Here is a 23,582-nt window from a genome sequence, read left to right on the forward strand (position 1 = left end):
AGTTATGCAAATCGCTAATTTTACTTTGGGGTGTTATAACGGGATTTATAATCTGCAACGTGCCGCCGCGCCGTTGGAAATTTCGCTGATTGATTTCGACTCGATTTAATTTTAATTCAATTTTAATTCAATTACGGAATTAATGATGACCCGGGGCCGTGCCGCCATGTGGAAAGAGCGTACGTGAATACGCGGAATAAAAGCGCGGGGTGAGAGGGGGGAGGGGGTCTAAAGCCGCGTGATGTGGCAATGCAATGCTTTTAGTAGATGAAATGTCCCCCTGCGAATTAACACTTTCGTGCATCGCCTTAATCATCGGACTGATCTTGAAAAACCAGAGCAGAGCTCATCTCTCGAGTTCCCTGTTCCGCTTCTCACGGTCGGGACTCGACTGAAGTATTCATCGCTGTCCAATTTTCGTTAGCGGCCATTAGGCTCTCTCTTCCCCCCCCCCCCGCTGCTGCTTGCCCTGCAAGTTCGCGTACGTCAAGTTCCGCAGTCTCGTGCCGCAGTTCCCGGCAATAAGAAATGAAGTGGGCTCGCGGAGCATTATAACGAGCTTCACGATGTCGCGCACGTATATCCACCGCGCACCCTCTCTCGCTCCGCGCCATCGCCCTCCGAAGGAAGTAGTCGTCGGTATCCTCCGAACCACCACCCTCCCGCCCGACTTTGCGTTTTAAAAAGTTCTTCTGGCCCTTCTGGCTGGCGGAGGGGTGGGCAGAGGCCGGGTTAACCCGAAAGCAGCCCCGCCGGCCCGAGGGAAAAAATTAAAGTTGCGACGCGTACTGCTCATCCATCTCCCCTCGGGCGCCGAGTTAACGCAACATTATGTACTCCTCACGGCTCACCGACGTTAATGTCGGCCCAAGATGACGTTACCGGCGCCGGGGATCGCCTTTTTAACGACCTACAAACCACCCGGTTTCCCTCTTCCCCGTCACCGACGAATAAAAGTCGCGCAACTGCGCGAGGGAAAGAGAGACAAAGCGAATTTTCACGACGCATCTGACACCGCGAATAGTGTTGGCCGCGACTCGAATATATGCTGGAACCTCGTAACGTTTTCTTAGTCTTTTTTCCCCTTCACAGCACGAATACGTATTAAAAAAAAAAAAAAAACGTTACGCTATCGTATTGTTCAAATGGAATTATCTTCTGCTTTCGATAGGACAAATTCTTTTTATGTGTAATAGTAATTTTATATTTGTCTTTTTTAATACTTAAAATTTTTTTCCATCGCGCATTTACGAGTAATCTCTAATCAAAGTTATAAATTAATAAATCGGAAAACATTTTGTACTCGTGGTATAAAATCGGCGTAATTGACAGGCGCGTAAAACGAATTACAATAATCGCGATCGCCGATCGTGTGAAATCGTAACGGTGCCATAAAATTTTTCAGCGTTATGTACGTACTTCGTAGCACGGACGTCATTCTCCTTAATCAATCGTGGCGTATCTCCGCGCTTAAATGCGCGTATATACGTTTTATGGTGTCTATAAAATCCCGCGATGTCACTGCGGCGCTTCTGAAAAAAATTGCCGGGAAACAGTCGTAAACGGCGAGCGCGGGGCACAGTCGCCTGTATTTTCACGTAATCACGCCGCATGCGGTGCTTATTGTATCCAATCGGTTTCACGACAATCCGTCGATGACGCGCGCGGGTAAGCCTTTAAACATGCACTCGTCAGGCAGTATTAAAAGCTCACCGTGACGCACGGCGTTCGCACTTTCCTCTCTTTTTCCGGTCGCTACTCGTTTTCGCGTGTGCGGACGATTTTTCTGCCTTTTTCTCTCTTTCTCTCTCTCTCTCGCTCTCTTTTTTTTTTAAGCGGCCACTAGATAGAATCCGGCTGGTCCCGCGCGTCGAAAACATTCAACGAGACAAGCGGAAAAAATATAAAACAAAAAAAAGAGAGGATCTTTACACTCCGCGTACCAGCGCGAATATTGCTGACAGGCTTGTACAGTTTATCAGCTACGACAAATAGCAAGTTTGATTGGTATAAACAGAGAAAAAAGGCGCGACCGGAGAAGAAAAATGAATATCGGCCGCGTGAATGGGAACTTTCGGTGTGCGATTGTCGATCGAAAATTGCCGTCCTATAACGAAATCGCAAGACTCGGCCGGTTCGATCCGTAATTTATCAGTCCGACTGGGGAATTGAGTTATTAAAGTTTCAGTGATTGATACCGCGCAAAAATGGAAAGTTGAAACCCTAAAGCGGAGTCTCATGAAATTCACCGGCGCTCTCTTTGTGCTATATTTTAAAGAATCACCGATACACACGCGGCGTTACTGCAACAAACCGCATTAGGCTATTTGTATCTATTGGTCTTGTTGCCGATTAAGGCTACGCTCGTTCCACGCGATTCTTCCTTTCTCGGCGACTAGAGAATGTCGTCAGATGAAGTCGTTAAGAGGCCGTTGTTAGGCGGACCGTGGGAGAAATTTATCGTAGGTCGTTTATTAGAACAAATCGAGTTTTCATGCGGCCGATTGGCCGTTGTTCAAGATGATCGACGAGCGAGGACCGTTCTCGCGTCAAGTCGATTCGGGAAGCGATCTTTCTTTTCCTCCGCCGAAGCAGCGACAATTTTCTAGTTCTAACGTAATAATAGCACGCAAACGGGAGAAAACATGACGTAAAAGTATTATAGGTTGTAAATGTTACGCCACGATTGTGATACGCTTTCAATTCTATCCCCTTTTTTTTTTTAAGAAAGAATGCGCCACAAAAACTAGTGGACGTTATTTATAAAAGCACTTCTAATAAAAACAGCGTATTTTTAATTCATATAAAGATGGAGAATAAATGTTATGTAATATGTATAAGTGAGAGACTTTTTTATTTTTACGCTTTAGCGCTCAGATTTTCTTTGTCAAATCCATGCACGCATTTTTGAATTGTCTTTAGTCGACTCGGGGAAACATTAGTATCACTGACGTACGTGTAATACTGTCGCGTCCACTCAGGGTATCTTTTTTCCTCTCTATCGCCAGTAGGATTACAAGGGCGATTATGATCGAGCGCGACGAGCACTGGAAATTCTATAAGATACCTCAACGAGCGCGTTTACTCGTCGTGTAACTTGCGCAAGGGTGTGTGTTCGTGTACGAGGGGATCCAATGTCGGTCTGTCAACTTGCAGGTGGAGGTGTAGAAGGAGGGGGAGGGAGGGGAATTGGTGAGAGCAGAACAGAATGAGAGAGACGGGTGAGAGTGAGAAGGAAAGAAATTCGCGGGATTCGAGCGCGAGGGTGAGACACGGAGGGGTGGGTCGGGTGACTGGAAAAGCCGCGGGCTCTGCTGGCGTGTGCACGACGGATACGTGCCTGGACTCCATTACGGAGCTCGGGGAGCCACTCTTTTCTTCCGATAAAAACGGAAAAAACTGACCCCTTCCGTCCTCCGCTTTCCCTCCCCTCCTTTCTTCCCTTCGCAAGTCCACCCGCGTAAGTCCTCCTCCTTCTTCATCTCCTACTCTACCCGTCGTATCGGTAACTGCTTCGAGCCACCCGATGCCGCCATCAACCACCCTCTGTTCGACCCCTCTTCTTTTTCCTCCTCCTCCTTCTTTTCCTCCTCCTCCTCCTCCTTTTCCGTTACGGTCATCCTTCCTTCTCGAGATACGTCTGCAAAGTCGGGGAACACGTTCGCGGGTGGGTTCCGAATGGGTAGAGGTCTCGCTGACGCGTTCCACAGCTTTATTTCTTCCGTTATCCACTTATTTCCGATCCGCGGTCTCGACCGGCGCGGCGCGGCGCTCGCAAAAACGCGAGTGCTCCCGCTGAAACATTTCGATATGTAGTGACTGCGATGGCAAATATATTGTTTAATAATTTCTCGACGATTAGACGTGAAATACATAAAGCGAAAAGGCCGAGTAAGGAGAGAAGCACGTTTTGGTATTAAATAATATATTTCGATAATTAGCGGACATCTCATTTATCTTGCTTTTGTGTTTCCCTCGTATTCCGATATTTTCAAAGGCATCTGTTTACGGTAGGCTTATATCCCCTCAATGGATTCTCATTGCCTGAGTTGAGAAACCACCACGGTTTCCTTCCCCTTTCGCGCGACCGCCTTTCTCCGCCGGGTTTTCAATACTTCACGAAGTCTGGCGATACGTTCGTGTACTGGGTTTCGAGTAAGCCGGCATTTCTGACGTTATACATCTCTCAGCTTTCTTTTCCGCACCACTCCACCTTGCCCCCCTTTTTTTCCCTTTTCCCTTCGCCGTCCGCAGTTCTTTATTTCCTACTTACAGACGATGCTTGTCTCGATCAGCATTCATTGCGCGAGACACGTGGAGAGTGAAAGACGTCTTTATTGAAAAGTTGCGCCGCTACGACTCAAGTAATTTAACTGTTACGATGGGAAATGCCGAGAGACAAATATGAAACGTGAATTTTTGCGAAGTGCTCAACCACCGTTCCTCAGGAAGACGATACGCTTTCACCAAGCACGGGAGCCGTACGTCACAAATAACGTCGACATTAATTTCGTCCTGAAAACGACTCCTCGATATTTTATACGGTGCAACCAGTTGTAGCCACATTAAATTACACAATTACGATTAACTAGCGTTCGCTAAATTATGAAACATTTATAATGTTTCCCAGACAGTCTGTCCCATACGCGCGAACATGTACACATCTGCAAGATTTATAAGAATTAAAGAAAAAAGTATATACTATTTTGTCATTGCCTAATATGTTGTCCCAGTCTTCAACTGTTGTTTATTATAGCCTAACAATGTCTCAGCAAGTTTTATCGTTTGACTAATTTTACTGTTTGAAAGTTGGAAAATAGCATTATAGCTAATTAGGAATCTCCTGACACAAACATTTTTGGACACGGAAAATGTAATCAAAACCAATTATGCTATCAAATCATCTGGCAAATATAAAAGTTGCTTCTCTTAGCTACGTTGCACTGAAAAAAATATTTTTGTATTATTTAGAAATCTAGTAGATTCAACCAATACGTCTGTTTAAAATTGACGAATCAGAAATTTTGTAAGTTACCAAATTATATAATAACAAAATTTATCAAGTGTTCTGAGTATAAAATTTCGAGTCCTATCATAATAATCAGAAATGGTTTCATTAAAACGCGCTTAATCATAAAATTGTCTTGATATAATAATTTAATTTCTCTCAGTATAAAAAACTGGTTAATAGCTCAACTTAGCTAGATACAGATCTGAAAATAATTTTGTTCGACATTAAAATAATTATGTAGATTACTCCAGCTGGTTGCTAGAATGTCAAAATTTTTTTACAGCGTCGTTCATCATACTTAAGCATCTTATAATTATTTTGATGATCGAACAAAATTATTTTCAGAAATAGGACATTAAAATATATGTATTTTAAAATGATATATATTTTGTTAAAAAATTCTCATAAACTTTCTTGTACAGATGCGTCGTATACGCTCTTGTGGGACTGACTAGAAATCGATTTATACAGATTTTGCGCACGTTTTACTTGCAGCGAATACGATAAACAATTTAGGACGTTAAACGAGCGTAACTATAGCGTCGCGAAACTGCGTTTCCATTTCGAACACGTTGATTGACGTATGTGAGACACATTCAATCGAAGGCACTTCCCAACTGCGCGCGGCGATTGACTTTTGGGTAGAAATATCGTATGCGGATGTGATATCGAAATCGAAATAGCTCTCACCCTTAAACTGTCAAGATAACGAATTACCGTGGAATCAGGTGTGCGTTCTACTTCAGACGCTCCAAAAAGAATTCTTTGACTCACACACATAAAATACATCCGATTTATCCGCGTTTGATGTATAAAGCGCACTCGCCGTAAGCGTCCATCCTGTGTATCATAACATAAATCATACAAGGTGGCAGAAGTGATAAATAATTTACGAAACTGTAATTTAATACAATGTATAATATATGAGATATAATTTTATGTTATAATAATTATAAAAAGTTGCAGACGTATAACGGTAGCAATTATCAATTATTAATAAACTATATAAATTACTTTTACTCGTGAAACATATATATATAAAATGTATGTATGTATGTATATATAATCGTGTCAAAACGCATCCACGAATTTACTGCAAGTTAAGAGTTGATCCGCCAGATCTCTCGTCCAAGTTAGAAACTTGACGTTTCTTGCGATTGGTGGTTCGGAGCCATTTCCGTGGAAGCCGCACGCGCAGAAAGGTTTTTGAACTCGCGAGTGAAGAATCCAGCGGATGCGTTATGCACGAGAGAGGAAGGTGCATGCCCAGAAAAAGAGGCGGAAAGAACGAGGAACGGCGAGAGAAAGAAACGGCGAGGGAAGAGATAAAGATGTTCGGTATTTCCTTTCGTCGTACACGCGGCCAGAACGTCTGCGCGCTTCCGTTATTTTTTCAGAAAACAATGTCGGACAGCTACGGTCGCGTAGAATCTTTTTGACTTTCTATTTCCGGTAAGAAGCTCTTCCGACGAGTTCGGGAGAGGGGGGGAGGAGGAGAGAGGAAGGGGGGGGCGGATCGATGGAAAAATATAGCCGCTAATAGTCCCTCTCGAAAGGGTTCGACAGTTTGATCGACAGACTTTTTGCCGTCAATTTCGATGGCGCTCTCTTCTAGTCGAGAGACTCGAGGACGAGGCGTCCCTAGCGATTTTAATATTCGATGAATTTTTATTCTCCCCAACGGAGATGACGCAAATAGTGTCGCGAAAAATATCGAGGAAACGAACACTTAAAGTAACACTTGGCTTAAAGCGGAATTACGCGCGTATAGATGCGCGCGCCGCACATATGCGAATGCTTTTAATATTTCTACTTTACGAGTACTAAATTTTTATTATCAGCGAAGTCGAATTTTTCTCTCTCCCTCTTCCCCCTTTTCCCTTACTCGCGTCGTAAGCTGCCTCGACGGTGACTAAAGTCCGTGAGAAGGAATCTGTCGGTTCTCGCGATCAGAACGTTAAAAATTGATTGCACGAATGAACTTCTGCGAATCGCGATAGATACCCGGAACGAGCGAGCGCGTCAAAAATTAATGCCCGTGATTAAACTTATGTCCCGAATGAGAGAGAAGGAAGTAAGTGGTGAGGTATATAGCCATTAATCGCACGTGCGGACTTGTATTTTTAGGTCGATTCTATACTCGATTTCGCGTCGCGAGGTGGCACATGCACGAAGGTATTCTACCATGACGCGCGGCTTATTGAGCTGTCGGCAAATTGGAAGCTCTAAATTTTTAATTCCGCGGAAAATTTTCCGCCCTCCCGCTTTGCCCGATATTAGAAGCTACTTCCCCGAACCTCCATAGATATTAATGCATGCTAATCCGCTGTCATTACAGCCCGCGAGTTTTCAACCCTTGCACTCTGCCATTCTCTCCCGCGGGAATAACATTTCCATGATCGATCGCCGATCGCGGTTAAGAGGCGTATTAATTGCCCGTCGATCGGTACCTCTAATTATCGGTGTGCACCGCGCGGGCTGATTAATTACTATCGGCTGCCCACGGGTGGTAACCAAAGTGAGATCAATGTTCGACCGAGGGATTCTCTTTAATTCGAGTCGATCGAGTGATTATTTTTCAGTCCAACGTCCGCACGGCCGTCTCCTCCGTTATTTCGCATTCTTTTACGGCATGCTCTCTTTTTCCCATGCCCATCTTCGATATATTGGTATTTTAATGTTTCGCGGTCGATCCTCTTCCGCTTCGGCCGATTAAGCGGCCATTTAAGACGCGGCCGTTTAAGTGTAAAAAAAAAGTGCCGGAGCATTTCTGTGACGTAATTTTACTTGGAATTTAATTTTCTCGAGGCTCTCGATAATTACGCCGAGAATTTCCAACTCCCCTGTTTTGATTGCATCGAACCAAGTTATCGCAGTTTGTTTACAAAGTTCACCATTTAAACGAAAAATACCGCTTCTAAAATTTACAATATCTACATCGCGAGAGAGTCGGATATTTCCTTTCTAAAGAAATCGTGATCTAACTGTAAACAACAATCCAGCTCATAAGTACGATTTTCGCAAACTTTAGCCAACTCCGGGGAGTTCTTCTATTTTCGCTTGAAAAGCATTAACGCACGGTGAGCGCAAGAAGAATTTCTTGCTGCGCGCGCGGATTCCGTTAAAGAGAAAAATATAGGAAAAAGAGAAAAGAATTTGAAAAGACACACGAACGCGCCACCGCCACCGCCCGCCGTTGCCGGCCGCGGAGAACGCCGCTAATTTGCGTACTCGGCACCTCGGCTTTCGGGATTCTCGCGTTTCCGCGGGTCGCCTGTCTTTGTCTTTTTTAAAACGTGACTCACGGAGAGTTCATTAGCACCTAGCCACGCGCCATCGGATGAACGAACGAGCCCGGGCCGGACCGGTTTCAAAAGAGAAAGAGAAACGGAGAGAGAACGCGCACTTGAGATTCGGTCTCGATGTACTGCCTACGAGAGAACGACTATCCGTGAGATAATTCCATTACTATTGTCTCTCTTCATTGTTATTCCCCACCGGTACGTACCGACGACTGTTTGAGTCCTCTTCTCGGATTCCCGTTCGATTACGGAGGGATTTTGAGGAGAGTCACGTCTCCGCCGGCGATGCGACTGAAATATGGCGTAAGAATCCCGAAATGTTCGCATACACAAAGATTGCTTGAAATTGCGGTCTTACGCGATTTTTTTTTCTCTTCTTCTCTTCTTTTGGTCGTCTGGTATACTCACAGTCATCGGCTGCTTTGCGACACAGAGAACGTTCGGCCATTACGGAGAAGTATGATGACGGATTCTCTGATGATTAGAGTCGCTTTTTTCACGAGATGGCTATTTGAATAATAAATTTACAATCCTGAAGATTCCTTCTCGCCACGAACTCTTCTTTTATCACCAGACATTTTCGTCCTTTTATCGAGAAAATCTACCAGGGCGAGCGAAGTTCTCGTTAGTGATCAAAAATAAATTTTGTGTGAGAGGGAAATGGACATTTAGTATTTCAAACATATATTCCTTTCAACGTATATTACCACGAACTACTTCTATTACTGTTAGACAGTTTACCTATGTAATGATATCATTAGTAATTGAGATCCATTTCAGTAGAATAGAATAAAATTATTACTTCAGCTTATAAAGCCATTAAAGCCAAGATGAGACTTGATTTATAACATTTCTTAACCATACACATACCTTAACTTAATTTCAATTTAATAATGATGATATCAGTCTATCTCCCAAGCCTTGTTTTTGCCCATACAATTCTCTTTATTTTATTCACTTATCTAACACAACTTTAACATCTATAATATGTCTAAACTATATTACATTTTCTTTATCGTGCACTGAGAAAAAAGAAGTTATCAACTTTACTAAATTTTTCAACTTGATTAAATTACTTCAGTTTAAATATTTATGTATTTAAGTTAACTACATAAATACTTGAACTGAAAAAATTTAATCGAGCCGAGAAGTTTAGTCAAGTTCACAACTTTTTTTTCTCAGCGTTATTATTGCAATATTAACACAGACTCTACATTTCCACCCTGTTCTATTATAGCAATATTTTCTAGCATATACACGACCTTCGGAATTTTATCTGCGCGATAAAGCTCGCAATGTATTTTCTCTAATACGATATAGAACGCGCTAGGCGTTGCATCTGTCCATGCTTAATTTACTGCTTATCGATTGAGGAACGCATCTGGCGGTTTCGTCACGAACGCGCGGAATTTAATTAATAATACTGTTATCGCGCTGTCCTTCGCTCAAGAATTTCAACTGAACTATCCAATCGCTCTCTCCGGCCTGTTTTCAGAATTAACGCAACGGAGAGTTAATGCATTATATATCACAGATGTGTTAAATCCGGATGCAAAAGAGCCTATTCAAATAGACGTTAGATTTAGAAATGATGGCGGCAGTGAGGGAGTCAAGGAACAACTTTACCGTTTTGCAACGATGATTTATTCAATTCAAACTCCCGAAGTTGGTTTATTTGGCTTCCGGAATTACCGCGCGAACCTTCACGCACGCATACGAAATTACCACGTGCTTTTGGGTAACGTGCTGCCGAAGTTCATTAGCACCGCCACGCGCCAACGACCACGGTCGTTGCACGCTGATGTCGAATACGAAGGTCTGCGGACGTTGGCAGGACAGCAGCAGAAGAAGCGGGAGGGAGGGATTGACCGTGCAGAAAAACGTCCTTCTGTTGCACGATATGTCAATGATCGTTAAATTCCATCCGTAAGGAATTTCGCGACACACGGGAATGCCTCACGCTCCTCCTCTCGTCACGTTTCCGTTTCTGCATCAGTAAAAAAGACACGAATTCGCGCTCGTATCGAATCCGATTTCGAGGTTCGTTGACCCGCGTTTGCCATTGTTGCGTCTTATTTCCATGATCAGTAGATTTTCAACGCGTGTTCTTTTTATCGCTTGGCGAGTAAGTTATGTGATCCGCGTTTTATCTCTATCCTCAAAGGTATTTTACTTACATCGTTTCTCGCAGCAATAATGTTCGCATGTGTAATTCAATAACCTTCTTTTTTTTTATTAACGTCAGTTTTTTCTTTCGCTTACAGATCGAGTATTGCAGCGCAACGTGCAGCTATCCAGTTAAAGTGAGTCCTCATCAATATTCTCTTTATATTAGAATTATTATAGCTTCTCTGAGATTCAGATAATTTTGCGAGTATATCAGTACCATAAGTGTCGGAGTGCCAAAGTGATGCATTTAATAAATTCAGAATGAAACAAAAACATTTGCCAAGAAAGAATATCGCTGCTTTCTTACCTCTTTATTCGATTACAACGTCAAAAGCGGTGTTAAATAATATCTCTTCTGCAGTTTTGTGCCCCATCATTTTATTGTAATACAGTCTCTCCATTCTGTGCGATATCGTTTGATCGCTTTATATTAAATATAACTGCACTCGATACATGCCGCGTATCGTCTTCGAGTGGCTCTAGGAAATGCAATCGCAGGCGTATCGACGGCGAAAGTAGGCCATCCCTTAAGAGACGCCGCTCTCCTCAGGGGTTGAAAGGGGTTGGGACGACGTTCGCCAAAGGACGCGGTGAAAGAGAAGCTCATACAGTCAGTTGTACGCCCCGGTACTTCTCTGAAGAAGGGCCCACTCCGAGAGACCGAGTGCTGCTCGAGGCTCTTCTACCTGTTAGAGAATATCCACGAGGTATATGCGCGCTTATTTTCGCTTTAGCGGATCCACTAATTGACCAAAAATACTAGACTCACATTTAAATCATTCGCAATGTCGCCGCTTAGACCCACTCGATCGTTGTTTTACATATATTTTTTTATTATATATATTTTTTAAAATTAAAGCATCTGAAAAATTATTCACTTTATTATTTACTAGACTTTTTTCCAAATTATTTGGACGATTTATTTCTGTTTTGTTTGCGTATAAAGTATTCCTCGGTAAAATATATCTCTCGTTCGATTTTGAAGAATGCGGCTCGCTTCGAATCGAAGCTCCCGCCGAAGCAGTCCTTGAATTACTGTAGCACCGACACATCCCTATTTTCTACCCCTTTCGTACGCCCGTCTGCGTCTCCCAAGCGTAAAGTATGACGCGCGGAGTAATTTTAATTACACGATGCAGCGGCCCTGAATTGTTGCTACCTCGGGGACCTCAGACATATTGGACTAATTCACGTCATTCAGGCGACACTTATTAAACCCGGGAATGCCGTCGGCCTTAATCCTAGCAGAATGCAGGACGTAGCCGGGAAGGGGATGAAGGACGCAGCGGCGCCGGTACGCGATGAACATCTCCGCGTCGTGGCTGCTTCTAAAAACCAAGGATTCAAAATTACTATCGTAGCTTGTGATTACTAAATCGAGAATCTCGTCCTGACTGCCATCGTGATTATCTTTCACGTTAGAAAAATGAAACGAGTCCGAATTAAAGCGATCCGAATTGAACGTATTGTCTAGATAATTGTGTGTATCATGTTAATTTTGGTAGAAAAAAAATAATATCACAGAGGAATGCGATATCGCGAAAACGGAGCGCTCCTTGTGTCACAGCATAAAATTCGCGAATCAGTTAAATTTCTGAAAAGAACTCATCAGAATAATCGTTTACAGCGCGAAAGACCAAAGGAGAAAAAAAAGCCGACGTCGTATTCGGGTACGATTTCACACAGCGGTAATCAGAGCCACGCATGCTGAGCATTAAAAAGCCATCGTCAAAAAACAAGGCAGAGAGGAGGAGCGGGGAAAGAAGGAAGGAGAGGGGGCAAGACGATGAATTCCTTCTGTAATCGTCCTGCTTCGGGGTTCGGTAACGAAGGCGAAACAAAACGCTGCACGATATAATCGGCGAATAATAATCGGTGCCGCTGCGCCGTTATCGGATGGGCATAACGAGCGCTATCGTTAAGTTTTAATGAGCACTAGCCCTAAATTAATATAACGACCTGCGTGGTCTCGGGACCGTGACGGCCCGTGCGTAGGACCCCATGACGTGACACAGTGACTAGACTGCCGTGACGATTTTTAGACGAGCGTAGACGTGGCGAGAGGCACGTTCCTGTTAATATCCATAACGATTGCCGCAATTAGTGATAAATTATTAATTGATTGTCGTACGACGCAATGGACACGCAATTTGTTATGATTGCTGATAATGATAACATTGGTAACGATAATTTGATAATGACAACTTTGGGGTCGCTTAGACGATCGCAGGCTTACAATTAGACGATCCCTTCCCTCTTTTCCACGTGTCATTCAAAAAAATATACTACTGGAAAGAGTAATGCGACGTCAATTAACAGTGCGCTTCTTGATTGAAATTATCAGTCGGCAATTAATGATTAATTAAAGGAGCGTCTCTTAAGGGAATACTACTTTTGTGGCAAACGAAAGAAATGTCGCGAATCGACTGCAAATTGATCGTAACTAGCGAAAAATAGTCGATTTTTCGTGTTATTACCGATTACCGTGATTCTTTACAACAACTGACAATTTAATTACGTTGCATAAATAAAAGAAATGGAATGCGAGAGGGAGAGAAAGAGGAAAAAAGAAGAAGGAGCGGAAGGTAAATGGATAGCCGCGGAGGAAACGAGCTTTCTCGTTTCTTGTTGCTCTTTGCCTGGCAGATTCATTAATTAATAGTGTCGTATACGCGAAACTTGATGCATTCATGGTGCGTTGACTTGGTGCACAAATGGTGTACCGCCACGTTGCAAATGCATTTTTGGACTATTCAGTAAATAAAGGTGTTGGAATCTGAGGTACGAGTACAAGAGAATAATACTACACTAGCTCTTTTTGGTCGGTTTATATTCTTGTATATATTTTGAAATAGTATACATACTGTTTCAAAATATATACAAGAACATGATATTATTACTAATATTGTTTCAATTTAATTATATTATTGTTTCATGTATTACAAGAAAAATATTAATTGCTAGAAATAATATTCGATGCTTTGCTTTTTTAATAATAATTTAAGGATATATTATACATATAGTTTATGCAAAAAGTAAATTAAAGTTGGAAATGTGTTAACATTTATTCTGTAAATAAACTATATACATATGAAAATAGTGTGAACAACATTTTATTTTTAACAACTCATTTTTATAGTTTATTTGCTTGTTATTAAAAATTAAGATCTTTTAAAAAATAATGACAAATCTCGATTTTGTTGTATTTGAGTATTTGATGATTTATGCAAAATTTTATTACGATTCTGATTTTATTTCTGTAAATAAATAAATGAATAAATTTTGTACAGAACAATCTTTGCATTGCAATAAAATTTTTTGTAAATTATCTTGAATACTTAAAATATAAAAAAATTTCAGTTTTTGTCATTGTCTTTTAATTACATTTTTATTATATCACATTTCTATTTCTCATTGAAATAATTTTCTACGAAATCGTCATCAAATTTTTTGTTTTTTACTTATTTTACTTTTGTATTAACAATCCTTTCATAATTTATCATTACTTTATAAGTTCATATAATACAGCCTTAAATATGACATATATATAATCGTTCTTGAAAACGCGACAGCTTGCTCGAAACACAATGACTCATTTGATAATTAATTCAGATCTTAAGAGAGGCCGTGTTATTCAAATTACCGTGCAGTATTATAAAGTCGATGAAAGAAAAAGAAAATAATTTCTTGCCGCATCAGCAGCGCATCTAGGAAGATTTTCCGTTGCAACACCGCGTAACATAGTAGCGAGGAATAATGTGCAGTTTGATGCAGCCGGTACATGCTGCTCGAGACGGCACGCAAGCCTGCACTAACATCAGGCTTTAGACGTCGTTTCCGGAGGGTGGGCGAACCGACTTCCCTTCTTTCCGAGTCACCTTGTATGCTCAATCTTGTTCTCCTTTTCCTGTATGTATGCATGGGTAAGCGTCGCGCGCTACGATGCGTTGCGTCGGAGTAAAGAAAGGATGCTGTCCCCACTCTTTCTCTTCCTCTCTTTCTCGTCCATTTTCTCTGACGATAATCTTACCGCGAACTCGCGCGTCTTTACGCATCGTCGTAATCTTGAGATATCATTGAGATTGAGTAAAGAGAAAGGTTGCTGAATTCATACAGATCGTTCCTCATCAATATTTGAATAATTTTACTTAATATAAGCAACACTTATTGTTAGTGACGAAAATATAAAATAAATAAGAAGTGAATAATATAGACAAAAATTTAACAGATTACATCTGTTTTCTACGTGCTAACGACACTTTTAATTTTTGATCAATTTGTGCTATAATAATAACGCAATCATGCAATTTTATACTGAATTATGTTTTCATAAAAGAAGAATTATTATAAAATATTTTACATTTATTGTACAATATATACATATTTGCAATTATTATAAAAATTAAATTGATATTGTTATAAAATTAATCATAAATTTTATTACAATAAATCATATTAATGTAAGACTGATAAGCGATAAGTAAAACTAGTAAATAATAAGAATGACAGTGATAATAGTAAAAATAATAATTAAATGAAAATATGTCGAGTGCGAAAAAATTCAAATGGAAAATATAATAAAAAGTAACTTGAATGATACGCGTTCGGCAACTTTTTTCTACATTCGCGCGAGATAACATTATACGTTTGGATTTCATCATCTCGTGTTTAACTACGCGAGATTGTTAGATATGATTTATCGTAATTATCGACGGCCCTGATGCATCGAAGTGCGCCGTAATCAACAAACAAAGATGATTATCTCAGATTTCTTAGCATTACATGGGCACTCAGGCACCAACTTTTTTGCATAACTCTGTATACCGCTGTAAGAAATTTTAATATTACTCCACTACTCAATGTTTAAGTATTATATCACTCGCAACATTATTTCAATCTGATTACATGTATAGTACTTCCTAGAAACTAAAGTTTTCTCGGAAGTCGGGGTAATTCCAACTAATTATAATATTAAATAAATCGACGGAGATTTATCGTAGAATTACACGCGCCGAGGAACGCACGTGCGTTGCCTAACCTAACGATGACTTTTCGTGACCGAGAGATCTAATTTTTCTCGACGTTCGCTTTATCGATCAAACTGTATTTTAATATTTTCTGATATTCATACGAGCTAGATGTCAAGATTAATTGTAAGTATTAAGACGAACCTCGATCCAGCGAGCGCTATCGAACTTTCAGCGTCACGATAGCGTCACAATATTTTCGCTGCACCTCGTATATAATTTATGAAAGACTTATGGCATTACCAACCGACATCGCCGCATCGTACAAAGCGCGCTACCAGCGGGCAATAGCGCATCCTAATGCGTCATGATGCACAATAATGCATCATAATGCGTCATGGTACGCCATAATGCACGAAAATGATTCTCCGCCAGGAGGGGAGGGAGTTTTCTTTATTTCCTCGCGACTATTAAACGCGATTTCCCACCAATTTCACCGCCGCAAAGTAATCGCATTTGGCGGACCGCGCTACTAATTATCGACTATACGATCACAGGCCACGTCGGAGGGCGACGTGAAAAAATGGCCTTGTGGCTCGCGCGCGAGCGTCATATATATCTATCCTATCAGTCGGGGAAGGTTTTTCTTTTTTTAAGTATACCGAATTATCGATTCTATTTTTAATTGGAAGCTGTATCGGGCGAAAACGGACGAGCGATATTTAACCCGATTATAAACAGTTATCCGACTTTTTATCCGTGGGCGTTTTTACCGTGCGATGCACCGGCCGAATTAACTCGTAATTTCCAAAGCGAATTCACGCATAGATCCATCGCATCGGGGCGGGTTACGCGGGGCGCGCGCGGACGGATGTATGAAATGCATTTTAAACGCTCACGAGCGCGAGCACGTCGCATCGAGCGCGATTTATAGTCCCCGCATAGTAATCTCCTCCCGCACTCTCTTGTATGTGTCACAGACCCCGGCGTGATGTATACGTCGTAGTAGCGAGACGAGACTAGCACGTACAAATACACACGAGCGCGTGATAGTACGTAGCGGCCTCCCCTGTATACGCGTCGAGCGCATACTGCATTACTGTACGAAAATTCATAGCACAGTACGACCATGTTAGCGTTGCCCACCCCCTCCCCCGCCCGTCCGCCCGCCCTCTGTCCCTCTCAAGTTAGTCCCATTATAGAGTCCCCTAAGTACTGATCCAGCTTGTCACTTCTCGCGAGAACGCTTGAGATATGTATTTATGCCCGCTCTATCTAGCAAGCGGCCATACTGTAAAGAAAATCCTGGTACAGTATTACCGAGCTCTCGCCCGGTCCGTTGTCTAATATTTTCTCGTCGACAACGCCGGACGATATCTCATTTCGACTCTCGCGCTCAGAAGAGCGCGCCGGAAGAGAGGCGAGCCCCGGCCGCGGTTACACACGCGGCACGGCGGCGCAGCCGACACGACGACGGCTTTGACCATGAGACGAGCAACGATTACGTTAATCGTGGAGCCAGGCCGTCGTGCTTCCCATGGGAATCGCTGTCGTAACGTGCTGGGTGTGTGGGTGTATGTGTGCCACACGTGACGTCATCGGTCATACTGTTTTCTAGTCGATGGTCACGAGGATGTTGTCGCCACGTGTGACTACGAGGCTTGCTGTACGATTAAGGTTTTAATTACAACGTTTAAACGCGACTGGCCTCGGCCCCCGAGGCATACACACGCACACGTGGCGAACATGCAGAAGCGCGCTGCTTACGAACTATTACACGCGCGCGCATCGTTGATAACGAGCAAATTCCTCGCGCGTGTTCGACACGTCGCGGATAGATGCAGTTTGCGTTTTCTCTGCGGTTGCCCGCCTCTCCGGGCGCGACGACGACGGGGATTAAATCGACGGAACGATCGGCGTTTCCGATCAACGATCAACGACGACGACGACGACGACTACGACGACGAGGGGCGGCATCGTCGTCGTCGTCGTCGTCGTCGTCGTCATGCGACTCTTATTTTCGTCATTCGCGTACCGGCACGTCGCGTCGTGTAAATTGGATTGGCAGCGGCCCCGCCGCCGCTGGATGTGCCACCGTGTTGTTGTCGGTTCTATTAATATGCCAGCGGTGTATGCTATAAATTCTATTCCAACCCCTCCCCCCTTTCCGGGAGGGTACAGCAGCCTTGAGAGGCAAGGACAATCGATCTACCACCCTCCACGTGGACGAAACACGAGTGCGCGCCGCGCACACCTACACGGTAAAATACTAGGTGGAAAAACGCGGGCGCACGTATACGTGGGCCGTATATACGTGCGCGCCCCGTCCGCGCCGCAAATTACCGAGCACCACAACCCACTTTTTAAAATATTTACTCTCGTTGCCCGGTTGGAAAACCAATCGACCGGTACTCCCGCGGTGCGCTCCCGCCGACGATTAACTGGACTCTTTGTCGGCGGCTCCATCGAAAATCGCCGCGATGCGGTATTTAGCTACCGCCACCTGTCGAAATTAATCGTATCACGGTTTCCGCGTCCGACCGTGATCTACGAGCCCGATCCTTTAAATCACCATGTGGATCCGCGTAGTAAGCGAAGCGCTCTCGTGTATTCGCCATTGTGCTCGCCCCGCGATAAATAGCCGTCCGAGAGAGACAAAAGTCCGCTAATGCGTTGCCAAGGAAATCGGTATCTAAGATCGAGCAATAAATAGTCATCCCTTCTCACGCGGCCATGTCTCGAGCCAAACTATATGGACATGCGGCACACATGTACGGCGAGAAAATGACATGGGATATTTAAATTTTCTTCTGGACGCATGTCCATTCACTCGAGAGTATGTTATCATGCCCTTTTTTTTCGCATGGATCATTTTTACTTGTCGCCGCAGCAACTATACAATAGATATTACGCGAATGTCTGCGCGGCCTGATTCGACGAAGCAGCTAGCCCGCTTCTATCGCCGCCGCCTTGCCTTTGACCAGGCCCATTAGCATCGACGAGTTCCAATTGCACGACGTCAATCCGCCACCGCTGACGTCATCGTGCCACCGCTCCTTTAACGTGCATCCGCGCAACGTGTATTTACGCTTTCACATACGTGTCCGCGCGGTACGGTCAATCGCGACACGCGTGCCTGCACGCATTACGTGCAAAACTCGTGGCAAAACATGGCTATTTATAGCGAGGCGTATGCGTCCCACTGGCGTAAGCGTGCTCTTCAATTAACGCGAATGCATTCCGGTTGCACCGATAGCGACAGCCATCACTCGATCTGAATTGCTTTATAAACGTACATATTTTTACAAGCATTCCAAAACTGAATAACTGCAGTTTTGAGTGATTGAACCTTTGTTATCGAATCGAATGCCTGCGAACCGTTGTGTTTGGCGAAAATTGGTTATCAATGTTAAAAAAAAAAGCAGTAAAAAATGTAACAAAAAAAACGAGGTATTATAACGTTATTTCAAACATGATTGCGGTCAGCTTCATTTGATGAATCTGCCTTTAAATATGAGGTAATTACTCAGGAGAATCATTGATGAATTAATACACGGACAGAATGGTTTTGCTATTTAAAAATTTAACTAAATACAGATCTGAAAATAATTTCGTTAGACCATCAAAATAATTATGTAGGATATTCAGACTGGAAGTAGAAAGTTGAATGCTACACTGTCCAAACTTTTTATATCATTGCTCATTATGATTGAGCGTCCTACATAATTACTTTAATGAATCAGCAAGATTATTTTTAGATCTATATCTAGCTAAGTTGTAAGATACTTTAGCGAAATTATTCTTTCCGTATAAAGAATTAATCTTTTTAGACATCGAATTATCATCAAATGAATTACATCCTATCGATCTTTATTGACCAATAAATCACCAATAAATCTCCTATTTTAATTTTTAGGACCAACGTTGTAATTATCACTAGACGTCAACCATAATTGTCCAATTTTACTCATTTGAATGTGCATAATTAATATGTTTAACGGACGAACAAATTCGTTTATTCATACATACCATGTACGAAAATACGCACAGACAAATTAGCAAATTCTATTCAGGTCAAAACTAACGGAATTTTAGGTTTGGTCGCGTGAAATGAGAAGGAGTTGGGCTCGGCTCGCTTTGGTGAGATACGTAACGCAAGACGTGCCATTCCCGTTGGACAAACCCCCTCACTGGTACAGACATCGAAATGCCGGTTTCCTTTTAATCGTCGTAAACTTTCGCGCGACGGCCCGTTCATGCGAGAGCGGCGCGGCGCGGCGCACGGGCCTGCATCGCCGAATGGAGAACGAGCCGGGATATCAAAGATCAGAAAGACGTCCCACGGCACGCCTCGCTAATTTCAGCTGAAACGCGAGCGCTTCCCTGTGCTGCAACAACACATTGTATCGCGGCGGCTAGTGAATACCGCGATCGATGAACTTTCGAACGCAAGGATGCTCGCAGACAATCAGCCTGAGATCGTGACGCAAGATGAATTCCCCCGCGATCGTTCCGGCTCTGTTAAGCGTAAATTTATTCGACTATCGAGAGGCTTCCTTCCATACTCTTTGGAGACTGATTTATACGTTTAGTACGGCGACGCCTTAACACAGCGAGTAATTCTATAAATAGATCTTTGTTTCCTCGGAACAGAGAGGAGTTTTGAAATGAGAAAGAACGGATAGGCGAGAGGAGGAGAAAGCGTAGCAATTAAAAAAGACGACTATGCATTGTCTGAATTTATTAAACATATAAAAGCGATTTACATTAGTATGCATTGTTATCTTTTACGCATGGTTGTGTACAATATAGCGTGTGGAGCAGCACGCATGTATCATGATCGCTAATCAGGATTTTGTGCGCTAATACCTTCGCCTCTAAATCGATCGCGAGATCGAACGAAAAATCGCAGACGAAATACGTCAAATTGATCATTAAATCTCGCTTGCCGGATTCGTCGTTGACTCGGACTCGTCGTCCGTTGGTTGATTCGGTATTCGTTAGAAAATTCCGGCGTTCACTTGTCACAATTTATTCGATGAGACGTATCACGATCACGTGCGCTCCGCGAGAACGCGCGCTAAGCGCGAAGAAACGAGTCACGAGGCAAATCATTGTCACTTACGGGCCGGGAAGACGGCCCCCCTCTCCCCCTTTGAGGATGTTGTTATGTTTCTCGTGATTTCATCATTAGGACGCCACTCAAACACTTAATTTATTAGCTCGTCCCGCGAACTCGCGGTACATCGGCGGCGCTTAGCTCTGCCTAGCACGTCCTGGCACTAACACTATCTGCCTTTGACCAGCTGTATCTGCTTTCTGGCGCCACGACACCTCCTGAAATCAGAGCTTGATTTGGTAATGACGCTAGCAAGTGATAGCTCGGTACTGAAAAAATGATGGAGGAGACTGTGCAGTTTATTTCTCACTCCTTCCTCTGATTATGTAATAGATGTAGCTTTAATCCCCGAGAGACACAAGAAATCACGTATTTATTATTGTTGCTAATTTAATATTCATGAGCCACCTCAGACTTTCAATACAACTAAACTTCAATTTTATTATCATGTGACGTCGCAAATGTTTGCGTACTGAGAGAAAAGAAAGAAAAAGAAGCAAGTATTATTTGTGACATTTTCTTTAATATTTACTGGTTGTATTGTAAAAGAATAATTTGTGATGATAAAATATGGACTCTATAAAGCTCATTTTTCTTATTAATTATTTATTTGCCAGGAGTAAAATTTTATTTCGTTCTCGTATTTAAATAAAGATTTATTTTGTTTTTAAATATCTCTTTCTCAGTGCACGAATGAAAAAAAGGATCTCACACGGGAATCAATAATTATAAATAATACAATAATAATGTAATTGGTACCGCTGTCCCATTTTGCACCTTTTGATATCTTCAAGTCAGTTGGGCAAAATCGCTGTGAACAGTGGATAATTGAGTCCAACACGGTAGTAAAATGTAACGAACGGTATCTTTTTATTGACGTTTGATGATCGCTTCTAATGATTCAAACGATTCACGATCCCATTAGAGACGAGTCGCGCTAACCGCGCGAGTCCGCTCGACCGAATCTTATGCGCGCATCTGCATAAGAAATGCATAGGGACGAAACGGCAGCCGCGTAATTAACGAGCGAAGCCGAAGTCACGTCATCACCGGCGTCGTGACCGGAAAACTTGGGCGCTGCAATTTCCAAACGATACATATGCAGGCCGCGATAACGTCCGCCCCGATTTACTCCCTGGTCTGGTAATTTATTTGTTATGGCGGGATTAACCTTCTTCTCCTTCTGTGTTAGACCGTGGTTGGTTTATCCGGGCGTACCAGAAGGTGACGTAAGGGACTGTTGGAGGGCGGGAGTGACCGCGAAAAATAAATGACTTTGCGTGTTCGTCGAGAGGTAGGTGGGTGGCCCTCTCTTCCTCAAGAAGAAAGAACGGTATCCTCCTCTTCCTTCCCTCTCCCTTTTCTCTTCCGCCTTCTCTCCTTTTTTTATTCTCGCGTGCCGCTAGATTTATGTCGACGCTTCGCCCTTTCGGCCGACGATTCGCCTCGACGGTCCTCCACTGATAATAAATATACCGGGCCCTTATCGTGTGTGCGCGCGCGAGCTCTTTGAGAGCATTGAGGCGCGAGCGTGCGTGGGAGAGAGAGAGAAAGAGAGAGAGAAAGAGAGAGAGAAAGAACGCGCACGACAAGTGCGTACGTATTAACGATGCGTGACTTCCGTGACACGCGATAAATGCAAATTCGGGGGAGCCATCCGTGAAAACGGTACCACGTGGCGCTGAATGAAAAAGAGTTGCTGGGAGGGAGCCGGTACAAATATTATGCCGACTGTCTATATGTAATAAAATGCGCGGTGGCACAGAGGGATGCGTGCGTACCGCTCGTTATTGTTCCGCTTTTTATCGACGGGCATAAATCCCAACGCAATTAACGGAAACACTGATTTCCGATTCGTTTACGCGTCAGTCACTGAAAATTAGTAAAATCGTCGTTATCGAGGGGATCCCTAGTCCCCCCTAGAGATTACGATCTCTTCTCCGACGTGAGTAACGAACCGCCGCCGTGCCGGGACCGTTCCGTGAACGCATTCCGTTCCAGAACACCCTTACGCTGCGGAATAACGTCAACGCTTGGCGCCACGACGTTGCCGTTATTGGCCGTTACCGCTGGAGAGTAATAACGAGCGCGTCGTGGCGCCAAGAGTAGTCGGCTCTGCTCACGACGAGCATCATACGCCGCGGCGAATGAATAATTTTCCAATCATCGGGAGGTAATTATCCTAACTCGTTCCGGCAAACCAGGCTGCCTCGCGAAGAAAGCGGGAAGCGATCGTTAGAATCCAGAGCAATCATTTTCCACGCCATACTTCATTTACTGGATGGCCGATAATCGGCAGCAAATGACAGAGAATAGAATAATGACTTGTTATACCTCGGAACCCGTAAAGGCATCGTTACAAGAACATTCGTAACATTATCTTTACGCTGTACTTACATAAGGCATTTACTGCATATTCATTCAAACTTATTAATATTTACGCCTAATAAATTCCCTCTGTCAGCTTGTTTTACGTGCGTCGCAGATATTAATTATTTTTACATATCTTTTTTTTCTACGCTGTTTAATATTTTATGCGACGTTAGAGTACTAAATTTCTCCCGAGTACTAAATTCCTCCGCTTATCTGCGACTACATTTGCCGTATCCATTCAAACATTACGGAAAGTACTTGTTTCGCCGGAAACTACGGTATTATGAGGCACGAGAATAACAGCGGAAAGCCCCGCGCTTGGAAAGATAGTGCGTAGATTCACGTGTAACGGTATAACGTGCCCGGGAGAGACAGGGAGATGACAAGAGAGAGGTAACTCGTGATATTCGAGCCGTGTTCGCGAATAAAACTATCGCGGTGGACGAGCGTCTGAATGCCGTCGTCGTCGTCGTCGTCGTCGTCGTTGTCGCCGCGACGCAGATGCGATTGCAGCAACGGAAGGAACGTCGGATCGAGGAAGAGAAGAGGAAGGCGATGAGAATAGCACTTAAATCGTTTTACGGACGTCGTCGGTAACTATTTCTATCGCGTCGCCGGCACGAGCCGAGACGACACGCGAC

At 43.2% G+C, this 23,582-nt stretch overlaps 1 protein-coding gene across 1 annotated transcript in view; it reads left to right on the plus strand.

Annotated features, from left to right (window-relative positions):
* The window catches only part of LOC105202789 (3-phosphoinositide-dependent protein kinase 1), a 353,542-nt gene that overhangs the window by 103,163 nt on the left and 226,797 nt on the right, over positions 1 to 23,582 (plus strand). Inside the window, exon 2 of the mRNA XM_039458957.1 lies at positions 10,578 to 10,616. The gene's annotated coding sequence lies outside the window, so the exon portion shown is untranslated. The remainder of the gene's footprint in view (positions 1 to 10,577; positions 10,617 to 23,582) is intronic.

This window comes from Solenopsis invicta, chromosome 16 (assembly GCF_016802725.1).
Source record: "Solenopsis invicta isolate M01_SB chromosome 16, UNIL_Sinv_3.0, whole genome shotgun sequence".
Lineage (NCBI taxonomy): Eukaryota > Metazoa > Arthropoda > Insecta > Hymenoptera > Formicidae > Solenopsis > Solenopsis invicta.